This window comes from Bombina bombina, chromosome 12, assembly GCF_027579735.1.
Source record: "Bombina bombina isolate aBomBom1 chromosome 12, aBomBom1.pri, whole genome shotgun sequence".
Lineage (NCBI taxonomy): Eukaryota > Metazoa > Chordata > Amphibia > Anura > Bombinatoridae > Bombina > Bombina bombina.
In genome coordinates, this window is record NC_069510.1 from 34,279,540 (window position 1) to 34,296,652 (window position 17,113).

Here is a 17,113-nt window from a genome sequence, read left to right on the forward strand (position 1 = left end):
CAATAGAATGCGAGGTCAATTCTATTGGCTGATCCAATCAGCCAATCGGATTGAACTTCAATCCGATTGGCTGATTAAATCAACCAATCGGAATTTTCCTACCTTTATTCCGATTGGCTGATAGAATCCTATCAGCCAATCGGAATTCGAGGGACGCCATCTTGGATGACGTCATTTAAAGGAACCGTCATTCTTCGTTAGGACATCGGAAGAAGAGGATGGCTCCGCGTTGGCTGGATAGAAGATGGACCCACTCTGATTGATTGAAGATAGAAGATGCCGCTTGGATGAAGACTTCTGCTGGATGGAGGACCTCTTCTGCCCCGATCGGATGAAGACTTCTGGCTGGATCAGATGAAGACTTGTGCCGGTCCGGATGTCCTCTTTTGCCCCATCGGTGCCCGGCTGGCTGAAGATGGCTCAAGGTAGGGTGATCTTCAATGGGGTAGTGTTAGGTTTTTTTTAACGGGGGATTGGGTGGGTTTTAGAGTAGGGGTGTGTGGGTGGTGGGTTGTAATGTTGGGGGGGTATTGTATTTGTTTGTTTTACAGGTAAAAGAGCTGATTACTTTGGGGCAATGCCCCGCAAAAAGCCCTTTTAAGGGCTGGTAAAAGAGCTGATTACTTTGTAATTTAGTTTAGGATAGGGAATTTTATTATTTTGGGGGGCTTTTTTATTTTATTAGGGGGCTTAGATTAGGTGTAATTAGATTAAAATTCTTGTAATATTTTTTTATTGGTTGTAATTTAGTGTTTTGTTTTTTTTGTAATATAGTTTAGTTTATTTAATTGAATTTTATGTTAGATAATTGTAGTTAATTTATTTAATTAATTTATTGATAGTGTAGTGTTAGGTGTATTTGTAACTTAGGTTAGGATTTATTTTACAGGTAAATTTGTAATTATTTTAACTAGGTAGCTATTAAATAGTTATTAACTATTTAATAGCTATTTTACCTAGTTAAAATAAATACAAAGTTGCCTGTAAAATAAATATAAATCCTAAAATAGCTACAATGTAACTATTAGTTATATTGTAGCTATATTAGGGTTTATTTTATAGGCAAGTATTTAGTTTTAAATAGGATTAATTTATTTAATTACAGTAATTTTATTTAGATTTATTTAAATTATATTTAACTTAGGGGGGGTTAGACTTAAGTTTAGGGGTTAATAACTTTATTATAGTAGCGGCGACGTTGGGGGCGGCAGATTAGGGGTTAATATTTGTAGGTAGGTGGTGGCGATGTTAGGGAGGGCAGATTAGGGGTTAATAAAATGTATTATAGTGTTTGTGACATGGGAGTGCAGCGGTTTAGGGGTTAATAAATTTATTATAGTGGCGGCAATGTCGGGTCGGCAGATTAAGGGTTAATAATTGTAGGTAGGTGGCGGCGACGTTGGGGGCGGCAGATTAGGGGTTAATTAATATAATATAGGTGTCGGCGATGTTAGGGGCAGCAGATTAGGGGTTCATAGGGATAATGTAGGTGAAGGCGGTGTCCAGAGCGGCAGATTAGGGGTTAATAGTATAATGCAGGTGGCGACGATGTTGGGGGCGGCAGATTAGAGGTCAATAAGTGTAAGGTTAGGGGTGTTTAGACTCAGGGTTCATGTTAGGGTGTTAGGTGTAGACTTAGAAAGTGTTTCCCCATAGGAAACAATGGGGCTGCATTAAGAGCTGAACGCTGCTTTTTTGCAGGTGTTAGTTTTTTTTCAGCCAGCTCAGCCCCATTGTATCCTATGGGGAAATCGTGCACGAGCACGTTTTTCCAGCTTACTGCTACCGTAAACAACGCTGGTATTACAGGTAGAAGTGGAGCTAAATTTTGCTCAACTCTCACTTTTCTGAGGCTAACGCAGCCATTCAGAAAACTTGTAATACCAGCGTTGTTTAAAGTGAGCGCTGGAAAAAAAAGGAGCGTTAGCTCCGCTAGTTTTTATCGACAAAACTTGTAATCTAGCCGACTAAAATTACAAAAAATAAAAAAACATAATTTATGCTTACCTGATAAATTCCTTTCTTCTGTTGTGTGATCAGTCCACGGGTCATCATTACTTCTGGGATATAACTCCTCCCCAACAGGAAATGCAAGAGGATTCACCCAGCAGAGCTGCATATAGCTCCTCCCCTCTACGTCACTCCCAGTCATTCGACCAAGAATCAACGAGAAAGGAGAAACCAAGGGTGAAGTGGTGACTGGAGTATAATTTAAAAGATATTTACCTGCCTTAAAACAGGGCGGGCCGTGGACTGATCACACAACAGAAGAAAGGAATTTATCAGGTAAGCATAAATTATGTTTTCTTCTGTTATGTGTGATCAGTCCACGGGTCATCATTACTTCTGGGATACCAATACCAAAGCAAAAGTACACGGATGACGGGAGGGATAGGCAGGCTCATTATACAGAAGGAACCACTGCCTGAAGAACCTTTCTCCCAAAAATAGCCTCCGAAGAAGCAAAAGTGTCAAATTTGTAAAATTTGGAAAAAGTATGAAGCGAAGACCAAGTTGCAGCCTTGCAAATCTGTTCAACAGAGGCCTCATTCTTAAAGGCCCAAGTGGAAGCCACAGCTCTAGTAGAATGAGCTGTAATTCTTTCAGGAGGCTGCTGTCCAGCAGTCTCATAGGCTAAACGAATTATGCTACGAAGCCAGAAGGAGAGAGAGGTAGCCGAAGCCTTATGACCTCTCCTCTGACCAGAGTACACGACAAACAGGGAAGACGTTTGTCGAAAATCCTTAGTTGCCTGCAAGTAGAACTTGAGGGCACGAACTACATCCAGATTGTGTAGAAGACGTTCCTTCTTTGAAGAAGGATTTGGACACAAGGATGGAACAACAATCTCTTGATTGATATTCCTGTTAGTGACTACCTTAGGTAAGAACCCAGGTTTAGTACGCAGAACTACCTTGTCTGAGTGAAAAATCAGATAAGGAGAATCACAATGTAAGGCTGATAACTCAGAGACTCTTCGAGCCGAGGAAATAGCCATTAAAAACAGAACTTTCCAAGATAACAATTTTATATCAATGGAATGAAGGGGTTCAAACGGAACACCCTGTAAAACGTTAAGAACTAAGTTTAAACTCCATGGCGGAGCAACAGCTTTAAACACAGGCTTGATCCTAGCTAAAGCCTGACAAAAGGCCTGGACGTCTGGATTTTCTGACAGACGCCTGTGTAACAAGATGGACAGAGCTGAGATCTGTCCCTTTAATGAGCTAGCCGATAAACCCTTTTCTAAACCTTCTTGTAGAAAGGACAATATCCTAGGAATCCTAACCTTACTCCAGGAGTAACCTTTGGATTCGCACCAGTATAGGTATTTACGCCATATCTTATGGTAAATCCTTCTGGTAACAGGCTTCCTAGCCTGTATCAGGGTATCAATAACCGACTCAGAAAAACCACGTTTTGATAAAATCAAGCGTTCAATTTCCAAGCAGTCAGCTTCAGAGAAGTTAGATTTTGATGTTTGAATGGACCCTGTATCAGAAGGTCCTGTCTTAGAGGTAGAGACCAAGGCGGACAGGATGACATGTCCACTAGATCTGCATACCAAGTCCTGCGTGGCCATGCAGGCGCTATTAGAATCACTGATGCTCTCTCCTGTTTGATTTTGGCAATCAATCGAGGAAGCAGCGGGAAGGGTGGAAACACATAAGCCATCCCGAAGTTCCAAGGTGCTGTCAAAGCATCTATCAGAACCGCTCCCGGATCCCTGGATCTGGACCCGTAGTGTGGAAGTTTGGCGTTCTGGCGAGACGCCATGAGATCTATCTCTGGTTTGCCCCAACGTCGAAGTATTTGGGCAAAGACCTCCGGATGAAGTTCCCACTCCCCCGGATGAAAAGTCTGGCGACTCAAGAAATCCGCCTCCCAGTTCTCCACTCCCGGGATGTGGATTGCTGACAGGTGGCAAGAGTGAGACTCTGCCCAGCGAATTATCTTTGATACTTCCATCATTGCTAGGGAGCTTCTTGTCCCTCCTTGATGGTTGATGTAAGCTACAGTCGTGATGTTGTCCGACTGAAACCTGATGAACCCCCGAGTTTTTAACTGGGGCCAAGCCAGAAGGGCATGGAGAACTGCTCTCAATTCCAGAATGTTTATTGGCAGGAGACTTTCCTCCTGATTCCATTGTCCCTGAGCCTTCAGAGAATTCCAGACAGCGCCCCAACCTAGTAGGCTGGCGTCTGTTGTTACAATTGTCCAGTCCGGCCTGCTGAATGGCATCCCCCTGGACAGATGTGGCCGAGAAAGCCACCATAGAAGAGAGTTTCTGGTCTCTTCCAAAGAAGTTTGAAGACCCCTGAGTTCTGTTAGAGATGAACCGGATCATGCAGGAAATACAAGTCCTCTCACACATCCTATCTAGTCGTTGGGTGCAAGAGAATGACTGGGAGTGACGTAGAGGGGAGGAGCTATATGCAGCTCTGCTGGGTGAATCCTCTTGCATTTCCTGTTGGGGAGGAGTTATATCCCAGAAGTAATGATGACCCGTGGACTGATCACACATAACAGAAGAAAACTACCATTACAACAAATATAAATTATTCCTATTCTAAAACCCTTTAAAAAAAAAAAAACACCCCAAAATAAAAATGCCTAATCTAGAATAAACTACGAAGGGCCCTTAAAATGGCCTTTTGGGGGCCCTTAAAAGGGTCTTTTGTAGGGTATTGCCCTAAAGTTAACAGATCTTTTGCTACAAAAAAACAAACACCCCCTAACAGTATACAAACTCTCACCCCCATACTACCAAGGGCCCTTAAAAACAAAATGTATGCTTACCTGATAAATTTATTTCTCTTGTGGTGTATCCAGTCCACGGATTCATCCATTACTTGTGGGATATTCTCCTTCCCAACAGGAAGCTGCAAGAGGATCACCCACAGCAGAGCTGTCTATATAGCTCCTCCCCTAACTACCACCTCCAGTCATTCTCTTGCAGCTCTCGACAAGGGAAGTAGCTAGAGAGATGTGGTGAATCCCCTAACTGCCACCTCCAGTCATTCGACTGAAGACAAGCAAGAGAAAGGAGAAACTATAGGGTGCAGTGGTGACTGTAGTTTAAAAATAAAAAACACCTGCCTTAAAATGACAGGGCGGGCCGTGGACTGGATACACCACAAGAGAAATAAATTTATCAGGTAAGCATAAATTTTGTTTTCTCTTGTAAGGTGTATCCAGTCCACGGATTCATCCATTACTTGTGGGATACCAATACCAAAGCTATAGGACACGGATGAAGGGAGGGACAAGGCAGGCGCTTAAACGGAAGGCACCACTGCCTGTAAGACCTTTCTCCCAAAAATAGCCTCCGAAGAAGCAAAAGTATCAAATTTGTAGAATTTAGAAAAAGTATGAAGCGAAGACCAAGTCGCCGCCTTACAAATCTGTTCAACAGAAGCCTCATTTTTAAAAGCTCATGTGGAAGCCACCGCTCTAGTGGAATGAGCTGTAATTCTTTCAGGAGGCTGCTGGCCAGCAGTCTCATAAGCTAAGCGGATTATACTTCTTAACCAAAAAGAAAGAGAAGTTGCTGAAGCCTTTTGGCCTTTCCTCTGTCCAGAGTAGACAACAAACAATGCAGATGTTTGACGAAAATCTTTAGTAGCTTGTAAATAAAACTTTAAAGCACGAACCACGTCAAGATTGTGTAAAAGACATTCTTTCTTTGAAGAAGGATTAGGACACAGTGACGGAACAACAATCTCCTGATTGATATTCTTATTAGATACCACCTTAGGAAGAAACCCAGGTTTGGTACGCAAAACTACCTTATCTGCATGGAAGATCAGATAAGGGGAATCACACTGCAAGGCAGATAACTCTGAAGCTCTTCGAGCCGAAGAGATAGCTACCAGAAACAGAACTTTCCAAGATAAAAGCTTGATATCTATGTAATGCAGAGGTTCAAACGGAACCCCTTGAAGAACTTTAAGAACTAAATTTAAACTCCAAGGCGGAGCAACAGGTTTAAACACAGGCTTGATTCTAACTAAAGCCTGACAAAACACCTGAACGTCTGGAACATCCGCCAGATGCTTGTGCAAAAGAATAGACAGAGCAGAAATCTGTCCCTTTAAGGAACTAGCTGACAATCCCTTCTCCAATCCATCTTGGAGAAAAAATAATATCCTGGGAATCCTGACTTTACTCCATGAGTAACCCTTGGAGTCACACCAATGAAGATATTTACACCATATCTTATGATAGATTTTCCTGGTGACAGGCTTTCGAGCCTGAATTAAGGTATCAATGACCGACTCGGAGAAACCATGTTTTGATAAAATCAAGCGTTCAATCTCCAAGCAGTCAGACGCAGAGAAATTTGGATGGTTGAAAGGACCCTGAAGTAGAAGGTCCTGCCTCAGCGGTAGAGTCCATGGTGGAAGGGATGACATGTCCACCAGATCTTCATACCAAGTCCTGCGTGGCCACGCAGGTGCTATCAAAATCACTGAAGCTCTCTCCTGCTTGATCTTGGCAATCAGACGAGGGAGCAGAGGAAACGGTGGAAACACATAAGCCAGGTTGAAAGACCAAGGCGCTGCTAGAGCATCTATCAGTGCTGCCTTGGGACCCTGGACCTGGATCCGTAACAAGGGAGCTTGGCGTTCTGACGAGACGCCATGAGATCCAGTTCTGGTTTGCCCCAAAGTTGAATCAACTGTGCAAACACCTCCGGATGGAGTTCCCTTCTAATTTCTGCCTGAGGTAAAAAAACAGTACAACGCCGGCACCATTTAAAAATAACAAACTTTTGATTGAAGATAAACTACACTAATTCACCACATCTCTCTAGCTACTTCCCTTGTCGAGAGCTGCAAGAGAATGACTGGAGGTGGTAGTTAGGGGAGGAGCTATATAGACAGCTCTGCTGTGGGTGATCCTCTTGCCGCTTCCTGTTGGGAAGGAGAATATCCCACAAGTAATGAATGAATCCGTGGACTGGATACACCTTACAAGAGAAAGGGCCTTTTGTAGGGCATTGCCCTAAAGTTAACAGCTCTTTTGCTACAAAAACAAACAAAAACCCCCTAACAGTATACAAACCCCCATCCCCCAAACCCACAAAATAAAAATAAAGTAAAACCTAATCTACCCATTGCCCTGAAAAGGCGTTTGTATGGGCATTGCCCTTAAAAGGGCATTTAGCTCTTTTTCCTGCCATAACAAACAAATTATCAAAAATAATAAAAAATATTCCTATTCTAATACCATTTTTAAAAAAAAACACCCCAAAATAAAAAACCTAATCTAGAATAAACTAACAATGGCCCTTAAAAGAGCCTTTTGTAGGGCATTGCCCTAAAGATATCAGCTCTTTTTCTGAAAAAAAATAAAAAATACAAAGACCCACTAACATTACACCCCCCCACCCCCCCAAACCCACAAAATAAAAAAAACGATCTAAAACACCTAAGCTACCCATTGCCCTGAAAAGGGCATTTGTATGGGCATTGCCCTTAAAGGGACAGTCTACACCCGTAATAACCGTTGCTTATACTTTCTATCTAGTGCTGATAGTTCTAACTCACCCCACTTCAGTTACAATAGCGATTCACCAACAGAGTTATTCATATACCAAACTCACTTTATCTTCGTTGGAAATGGCCGCCATGCTCCTCCTACTATTACATCATTAAGCCTCATGCGCACCCATTTCAGAACTGAAAAACAGGAACGAAAATTTAATGTAAATTTGCACACGTATATGTATTTTTACAATATAAGCTATATCTATTGTAAGTATAGAGTTTACTTACACTTTCTCTTGTTATTTTTGTTATTTCTATCTTCTATTCACTATTTCAAAAATAAAAATAGTTTTTTTGGCAATGGGTCTTTATTATTTATTTCAAAATTGATATCAGCGCAACTTATGTTTTTTGCACTAATAAGCATCGCTCACAATTGTCATTAAAGGCATATCGCTATCAATCTCATATCAAGATGATATATAGATGTCATATCTATATAATAATTTATTGTTAGATGATGATTAGTATGCTATTTATAATCCAAAAGTTTTAAAATATTGCTCTTATAACATCTCAATGTGTGTCTCTGTTTAAACTCATTTTAATTTATTTATATATGTTTTGTAGGGTCATATTGTTAATATTATTGTTACCTTTGGACAATCATAGATAACACAAATCTAATGAACGTGTATTTCTGGTGTGCCAGTTATGATGTTCTAACAGGTATGTCAGTTAAAATAAATGAAATAAGGGTGTAGTTTGCATAAGCTTTGATACCAGTTAAAGTTATACTCTACCCCAAAACAAAGTTTTATGATTCTGAAATTTAATATAATTTTAAACTATTTTCCAAATCTCTCTTATAAAATATGTTGCTTTGTTCTCTTTGGCCCAGATTTGGAGTTCGGCGTTAGCTGTGAAAACCAGCGTCAGAGGCTCCTAACGCGGGTTTCTTACGGACTCCGGTATTTAGAGTTCAGTTAACGACACTCAAAAAAAAACCTAACGCTCACATTTCTACCGACACCTCAGACCCAGTAGTAAACATATACCGACAAAAAAAAGATCCACGAATCAAATAAAAAATATTACACAAACTACACTTACAGTCATACAAACACTACACTATGTTTATTTTTCATATTTAATAATTTTTCATCAAAATACAAAGGATTAAAGTTGCGAGATCTCGGGTGTTAGAAAAAAAACAACACAAATCCATTTTCCCATTGACTTACATTGACACACGGGAAAAGACCCTCATATACCTACATCTAACTAATAACATTATCACAAACATACACTCATCGATGCATACAAACAATATACACCACATGACATACACAAAATATTTATTTATCACAAAAAGAACACGATTTAGTTACTTTTTCACACAAGCTCATGACGTCACTCACTTTACGAGGAAAACCAGTCTTAGAAAAAAAACAAGAACAAATTTTAGAGCCTCCATTGACTTCTATTGGGAAGACGTGCTCGTGCACGCGAAACCCTCATTTCCCTAACGCACGCAAATAGCGTAGACAGAAAAACTCCAAATACCAGCGCTAGAAAAGACATGATTTCATGCGTTAGACCCAGCTATGATAAATAGATCAAGAAATGACTATTTCCCTATGGTGGATTTATGGATTTTACTGTTTGAATATTCACAACACCATTAAATTCTTTCAGACTTTTATATTACATCAACTACAAATCAACATCACTAGTAACAACATTTTTGTTTTAAAAATATTACATTTAAACGGACACAAAAATAATGTCAACTTTTCAGGATTCACAAACACTACACAATGGGAAACAATTCTCATTTACCTTTATTATTGCATTTCAGTTATTCAACTCATATGCTTGCAGCAACAGCATATCTACATAGGCTTAACACATGATCACTCATGGATGCACGTACATTACTTTTAACATTCACTCATACATGTGCATTCAAATGATGGGGGAAAAACACATTACATTCTCTAGAGGAATCACAAAACACAACATATGGATTTTACTGTACTTTTAACATCATGATTCCATCACCAGAAACCATTAGGAATTACGTACAACAAGAACATCATTACACCAGATTACAGATGTCACTTTATGGGAAGGAACAACAATGCCAGACCGCTATATAGAAGTCAGCATATGTGGGACACAATCACAATATATACGTACATGTACATAACACGCATCACCCATCACGCAACCACAAAGCACACATTTAGATTTTATTCAGCACACAATAACAATGTAGCACAATACAACAACACAATGAGGATTTCAGAACTACATAGGCAGGTTAATAATATCATGACGTCATTAGAAGATTCAACCATACACATCACAGATTCACCACTGTACCGCCCCCCTTTCAGAACTTTAACACTCAATACTACAAAACAACATATACGTAAACAACAGTTTGGAACAGCATTATTAAGGCGATTTCAATGGGTCAATTAATAAATATTGTCAGATCGCAAATCACTTATATATATAATACTACAGATGACAGCCGGAAGTTATTCAGTATTAGTGCCATTTGAATGGGACGCATACAATATTGACATCTCGGCAATCACTTATATATACAATACTACAGATGACAGCCGGAAGTTATTCAGTATTACTGCAATTTGAAAGGGACGCATACAATATTGACATCTCGGCAATCACTTATATATACAATACTACAGATGACAGCCGGAAGTTATTCAGTATTAGTGCCATTTGAAAGGGACGCATACAATATTGACATCTCGGCAATCACTTATATATACAATACTACAGATGGCAGACGGGAAGTTCGGAATTATTATTGCGATTTTAAAGGGACGCGTACAATATTCACATCTCGGCAATCACTTATATATACAATACTACAGATGGCAGACGGGAAGTTTGGAATTATTATTGCGATTTTAAAGGGACGCATACAATATTGACAGCTCGGCAATCACTTATATATACAATCCTACAGATGGCAGATGTTAATTTATCGTTTACAAACAATATTGCAGCAACATTGATCGATCACATTCGATGCACATTATACACAACTATGCACTTTCATTCATGTTAGCCTAGACGTGTGTTTGTTACTATAAGATCGTGTTTAAGAAATATTGATTACGCATATGAACAAACATTACAAACATGCACTGTATGTGTGATATTTGACACTTTCACATTGAGATTCATTGTTGGAAAACAACATTTCAGCAAACAACAAAAAAATGCCCACTGTGAAAGCATTCGCGCCGCTCACATACAAACAAGTGAATACAATTAGCAATCATTACAAACTCACTACCATTGGACTAATTGTACTATAAATCCCCAAACAACATGGCCAAAGCATCACTTGTGATCCACATCATATCAAGTGCATACCTTGTTACGCTGTTTTGAAAGATGGATGACGATGACATGGTAGACGCTGCTGGTGCTGCTATTGGCGAACTAGCTGTTGGTCGAATCAGGCAGCCTCGGCGGCTCAGACTGAGACGAAGGGGTCATCTGGTTCGAGGTCCTCGTGTCTACAGGGTGAGACCCACCTTGGAAAACATGAGCGACTTTGAGGTTTTTGATAAGTATCGGCTCGATCGCGAACAGCTCATTGGCCTTTACGATCTTCTTAAACCTCATTTGGAGCCACGTATAAGAATAAGGACTGCTGTTCCCGCCATGAGTAGGATGCTAAGCTGTCTATACGTCCTGGCCTCTGGGAGTTTTCAATCCGGAGAACTGTACATGCATGGCCTGGCTCAGGGTACATTCTCTGGGGTGTTTGATAACTTTCTGGACGCCATGGTACGTATCAGTAAGCAATACATAGGATTCCCACAGAATGATGGTGATTGGAGGCGCCTGAAGCGGGAATTCTTTGATATTGCTCAAATGCCCAATGTCTTGGGAGCCATAGATTGTACCCACATTGCGCTGCATGCTCCAATTGATGACTCGCCCTTCAGAAATCGCAAACATTTTCATAGCCTCAACGTGCAGTATGTTTGTGACGCACAGATGAGGATTATGCATGTGTGTGCGAATTTTGGAGGAGCTTGTCATGATCCCCGCATCCTCTCTCTGTCGTCCCTGTGGAGACAGTTTGAGGAAAGACAAATGCCCCCTGGTTATCTCGTTGGTGAGTATTTGTGCACAACATGGTTAATTATTTTGACAATTGCCACTGTAGTTTTAAAATGTTAGCGTAATGTTCAGCTATAGGATGCAATTTAACCATATATTTTCCCCCCGCTAATGTCTACTTTTAGTTCAATGCAGATATGTAGCATGTCTTACCTTAAATGCTCAGATAGAGAATGTAATGTAACCATGTAGTTAGCATTTTACACAAGGCTTGATTTAGGAGAAATACGCATATGTAGCATGTCTTAGATGAAATGGGAAGATATTAGCTAATGCAATTTAACCATGTCATTGTCTCTTTCCGCAAATGTCTTTTAGTTCAATGCAGATATGTAGCATGTCTTACCTTAAATGCTCAGATAGAGAATGTAATGTAACCATGTAGTTAGCATTTTACACAAGACTTGATTTAGGAGAAATACGCATATGTAGCATGTCTTAGATGAAATGTGAAGATATTAGCTAATGCAATTTAACCATGTCATTGTCTCTTTCCGCAAATGTCTTTTAGTTCAATGCAGATATGTAGCATGTCTTACCTTAAATGCTCAGATAGAGAATGTAATGTAACCATGTAGTTAGCATTTTACACAAGGCTTGATTTAGGAGAAATACGCATATGTAGCATGTCTTAGATGAAATGTGAAGATATTAGCTAATGCAATTTAACCATGTCATTGTCTCTTTCCGCAAATGTCTTTTAGTTCAATGCAGATATGTAGCATGTCTTACCTTAAATGCTCAGATCGAGAATGTAATGTAACCATGTAGTTAGCATTTTACACAAGGCTTGATTTAGGAGAAATACGCATATGTAGCATGTCTTAGCTGAAATGGGAAGATAGAGAATAATATTGAACTAGATATTTTAAAGTTAAAATAAACATTTGTTAATGGATTATCGTGTACAAAACTTTTTATTGTACTACAAATACTATTTTGAGGATTCTGTTTGAATTATGTTCTGTTCATAATTTATAGGTGATTCTGGGTACATGAGCCGGCCTTGGCTCATTACCCCCTTGCGTAGCCCGACTGATGTGTCTGAGGAGCGCTACAATAGGGCTCATAAGAGAACCAGGGCGGTGGTTGAACGGATGTTCGGGCTCCTGAAGATGAGGTTCAGGTGCCTGGACAGGTCGGGAGGAGCCCTCCAGTACAACCCAAAGAAGGTGGCTAAGATCGTTGTAGCCTGTAGCGTCCTGCATAATATTGCACAGCGGGCTGGGATGCTGCAGGCCGTCCGGCCGGACAGAAACCTCCTCAGAGATGAGGAGGATGATCCTGTTCTAGAGCGGCCATTCCGGGACGAGGGGCTCAATGTCAGAGCAGACATCATCAACCGCAACTTTAGACGGTAAAGAATAGAAGTTAGACTGGAGTATTATAAATAGATGTGAACTGTAGGGAAATGACAAGTAGAGAATTGTGCAAACATGTTAGGATTGTTCATCAAATGCTAAAAATGTGTTTCATTTATTAATATAGGTGATGCTCTGGCCATTGGGTCCTGTAGCGAGTCTTTGCCACCTGGTTTTTAAAGAGGACATCAGCTGGTAAGTATAAATGTCTGGACTGTTGCTGGCATGAATTGTGCACAAATACATCATATGGCATACATTTTATAAACTAGTATTTAGTTTACACATTACTTAAAATGAAAATACTCAGAAAGGGATCCTCTAGCATGACTATGGTTCAATGTCACACATTAGAGGTTTGTTCTGCTCAATATGACTCATCTTCACACTTGATAGAACATAACACAAGATGCTACACAGTAAGCTAGTGACAGAAATTTCTTATGAAATGGTGGGTGGGAGAGGGCTAGAGAAATGATTCACACACTTGTAGTAATTTTGAATAAACCTTTTATGCCATTAGGGAGCTGACTTAATCTAAAGACTGAAAGGGAAGAATTAGAAGCCTGACAGTGAAGATTGCCCAGACTGACAGTGGAAAAAGCCAAGATTGAAATTGAAGTATACCAATGGGATCATGTCTGGCATTATCTTTCAAATCTGCTGACCTTGAAAAGCATACAAAGACATGTTCACATGGTAAGTGCCAACTATTTAATAGAATAAGGCTGTTGAGGCATCCTATTGGAGACACTTAGATGATTTTAAATTTTTTAGATGGTATTTCACAGTCCTCTATTTTTGAAATGATGAATAAGACACCTATTGAAGATCAACTTTTTACCCCTGAATTGACTTTCAAAGACCATGCATTATCCAGGTTGGTGTACCAATGCATGCTAGTTAAGAATCACAGGAAGAATGTTGAATATTAGTAGATTCCATAGATTAGTCATATTTAGTTCTTAATTAGATATTTAGGGATCACAATCAGACACTTAGATGAATTTCTAATTTTTAGATGGGATTTCAGTCCTCTATTTTTGAAATGATGAATAAGACACCTATTGAAGATCAACTGTTTACCCCTGAATTGACTTTCAAAGACCATGCATTATCCAGGTTGGTGTACCAATGCATGCTAGTTAAGAATCACAGGAAGAATGTTGATTATTGGTAGCTTACATACATTAGTCATACATATTTCATCATTAGATATTTAGGGATCACAATCATAAAAAGGAATACATATTATAGTTGATATAGAGGTATTTGAATGGACATGAAATATGACATATATGTTCAACATATATATTATTGAAATGTGATATACATTTTTATGTATAATTCGAAAATCAGATTTTTTTATTTTTTTTTATTTTATTACACAATAATTTTATTTTTTTTTAAATATAATTAATAAATATCTTTAAAAAATGTCGAACAAAGTTAGAGCATAGACACAAGATGATTGTAAATGTATTTTATGAATCTTTGACTACGTGTGTATTAACTTTTGTAAAAAAATTTTTTACATTTCAGATTGGCATCTGATGACTTCCAGGAATATTTTTTTATTTTTGGTTCAGAAACTATTAAATTTTAAAATGGTAATAATAAACATTTTAGTATTAAATACACTCTTTGGAACAGATTATAATAAATATCCATATAATCTGTCAATAAAAATCAATTTGACTCCCATGACTGGTAGTTGTCTATTTGACAAGCACATGCATAAGATCAAATAATGCATTAATTGTGGAAAATCCACTGATTCAGAGAATATTACATTAAACTATCTTTTTTAACATTCATTGGGGAGTGAGATCCATCAATGCTTTTCTTTTGAAATTCTTAGATGTTAAAATAATTTCGGATATGTAGTCAATTTCACAAAAATTAATTTTTTTCACTTTTAAGAAGGGGAAGTGGTTCAATTACATTAAAGTGACAGTGTTGTTGAATGTAAAATTAATTTTATAAGATCTTGTATCTTCCTTAGGTATCTCAAAACATTATTTGCTACATTATTTTAATTTTTACATTTATAAATGGTAGGTCATTTAACTTTATATTTTTCACAAGCTAGTTATTGGATGGCAGGTTAATCGATTTTATTTTCTAGTGGAGCCATTTAACTATAGTTATTAATATTATGTAGTTTTTAAAATCTTACCTCTTGGGTTAGACATCACATATCTATATATAATTTTCATTCCCCTTTAGTTTATTTTGACAATGTTAAATCAACATTACAAATGTTTTGGTCCTTAAAGGGACATTCACAAAGTATATTGTGTATTGATTTTTAAATAATTCATAAAAGAATTTAAACATATTTAGAAAGTACTATAGAATTACATTCAGTCTTTAAATATACTTTTTTTTTAAAAAATCAATGCACATATCTTAGTCAATTACATAAGGTATCTATGTGCAACCAACAATCAGCATCAAAATAGCCTATGTAGATATGTATTTAATCCAAAAATATATATAATTACAATCTAATTATTGAATACCAAAACATATTAAGTTGTTCAAATATTATAATCTTATCCAAAATGCATACATAACATATAGCTTAATGTCCCTCTAAGCTGAAGACTCCGAAATACCTCCTTTACAATATATATTTCAGTCAGTGTGTAAAACAATCCAGAAGTTAATCTAAATTTGATTTACTCATATGTTATACTAATTTATCAAAAGGAAGGTGCCTATGTTTCTGATATTTCAAGCATTATTGTGAAATGTTTATTTAAAGGGACATGAACTAAAAATATACTTAAAGGGAGACAGTTAAAAAATTAATGATTTATACATTCTGAATGAGTATTCTATTTTAAGCAACTTTAAAAATTGTCTCATATTATGAATGCTCCTTGTGATGTTGCTATCATTACTTTAAAAATAAGGCATTAAATAGATAATTTATTTGCTTCAGTACTCTGGACTGAACTTGGTTTTTTGTGGTGGATTAATTTATCCAACAATCATCAAGGACAACCCAGGTTTTTTTAAACAATTGTCCGTAATCTCAAATATCATTATTGATTTGCAAAGAAAGATAACAAGATAATTGTTAACATTTGAGAATCGGATTAAATTATAACGTTGATTAACATTTCATGCTCAATCTGAATCACCAACGTTAAATTTGTTTGGACAGTGTCCCTTTAAGAGATTTAAAGAGTGTATTTACTTCTCTTCCTATCTTGACATACTTTGCTTGAAAAGCATATCGAGATAGGCTCAGTAGATGAAGATTGGTGGATGCACATAGATGCCTTATGTGATTGTCTCAACCATGTGCATTTAAATTTCTTCTGTTGAGGATATCTAAATACTAAGATAAATTGATTTACATTTTAAAGTCTAAACAATCTTCTATCTCTACAGATCATTTGATACAATTGTTTGTTTGTAATGTCTATTTAAAAATAAAGACGCCATTGCACAATAACATATATGAGCACTTCAGACAAATACAAGCTCGAGGTTTATTTACTAATAACAAACAAACCTGTAGTTTAACATTTATAAACAGATTATCCAAGTTACTGACCTTATAACCTGAATTTGAACATTCAGAAATATTGCGTGGGAAACGCATCTTGAAACACCAGATTAGCATCTTTAAACATTAAAGTCTAATGTCACGCAATAGCACACAATCAATGTGCATTATGAAATACATTTAATAGAGCAATATCAATACTTCACAATAAGTCAATAAATGGATTTTATGAACAATAAAGACATACAATATTAAATGTGTATTTGTATTAAAGAAACAGACCGTTATTAAACTGAGAAATGTCTACAACATTAATAATGTGACAGTATTAGATGTTAAATAAAATTTAATCATTAATATTTAACGGATCACGGATATTAAATCTGCGTCACACATATCCGCATGACAGGCCCATGAGTTACAAATAAGTCTACATGAAAAATGAAGTTACAGCACCACCATGAGGTATGTGTAAGGAAGTTACTAAGATATGAAACATTAAGGAACGGCCAATCAGAGTTCATCACACAAACACAACTTGAGTCAGGATGGTCTCA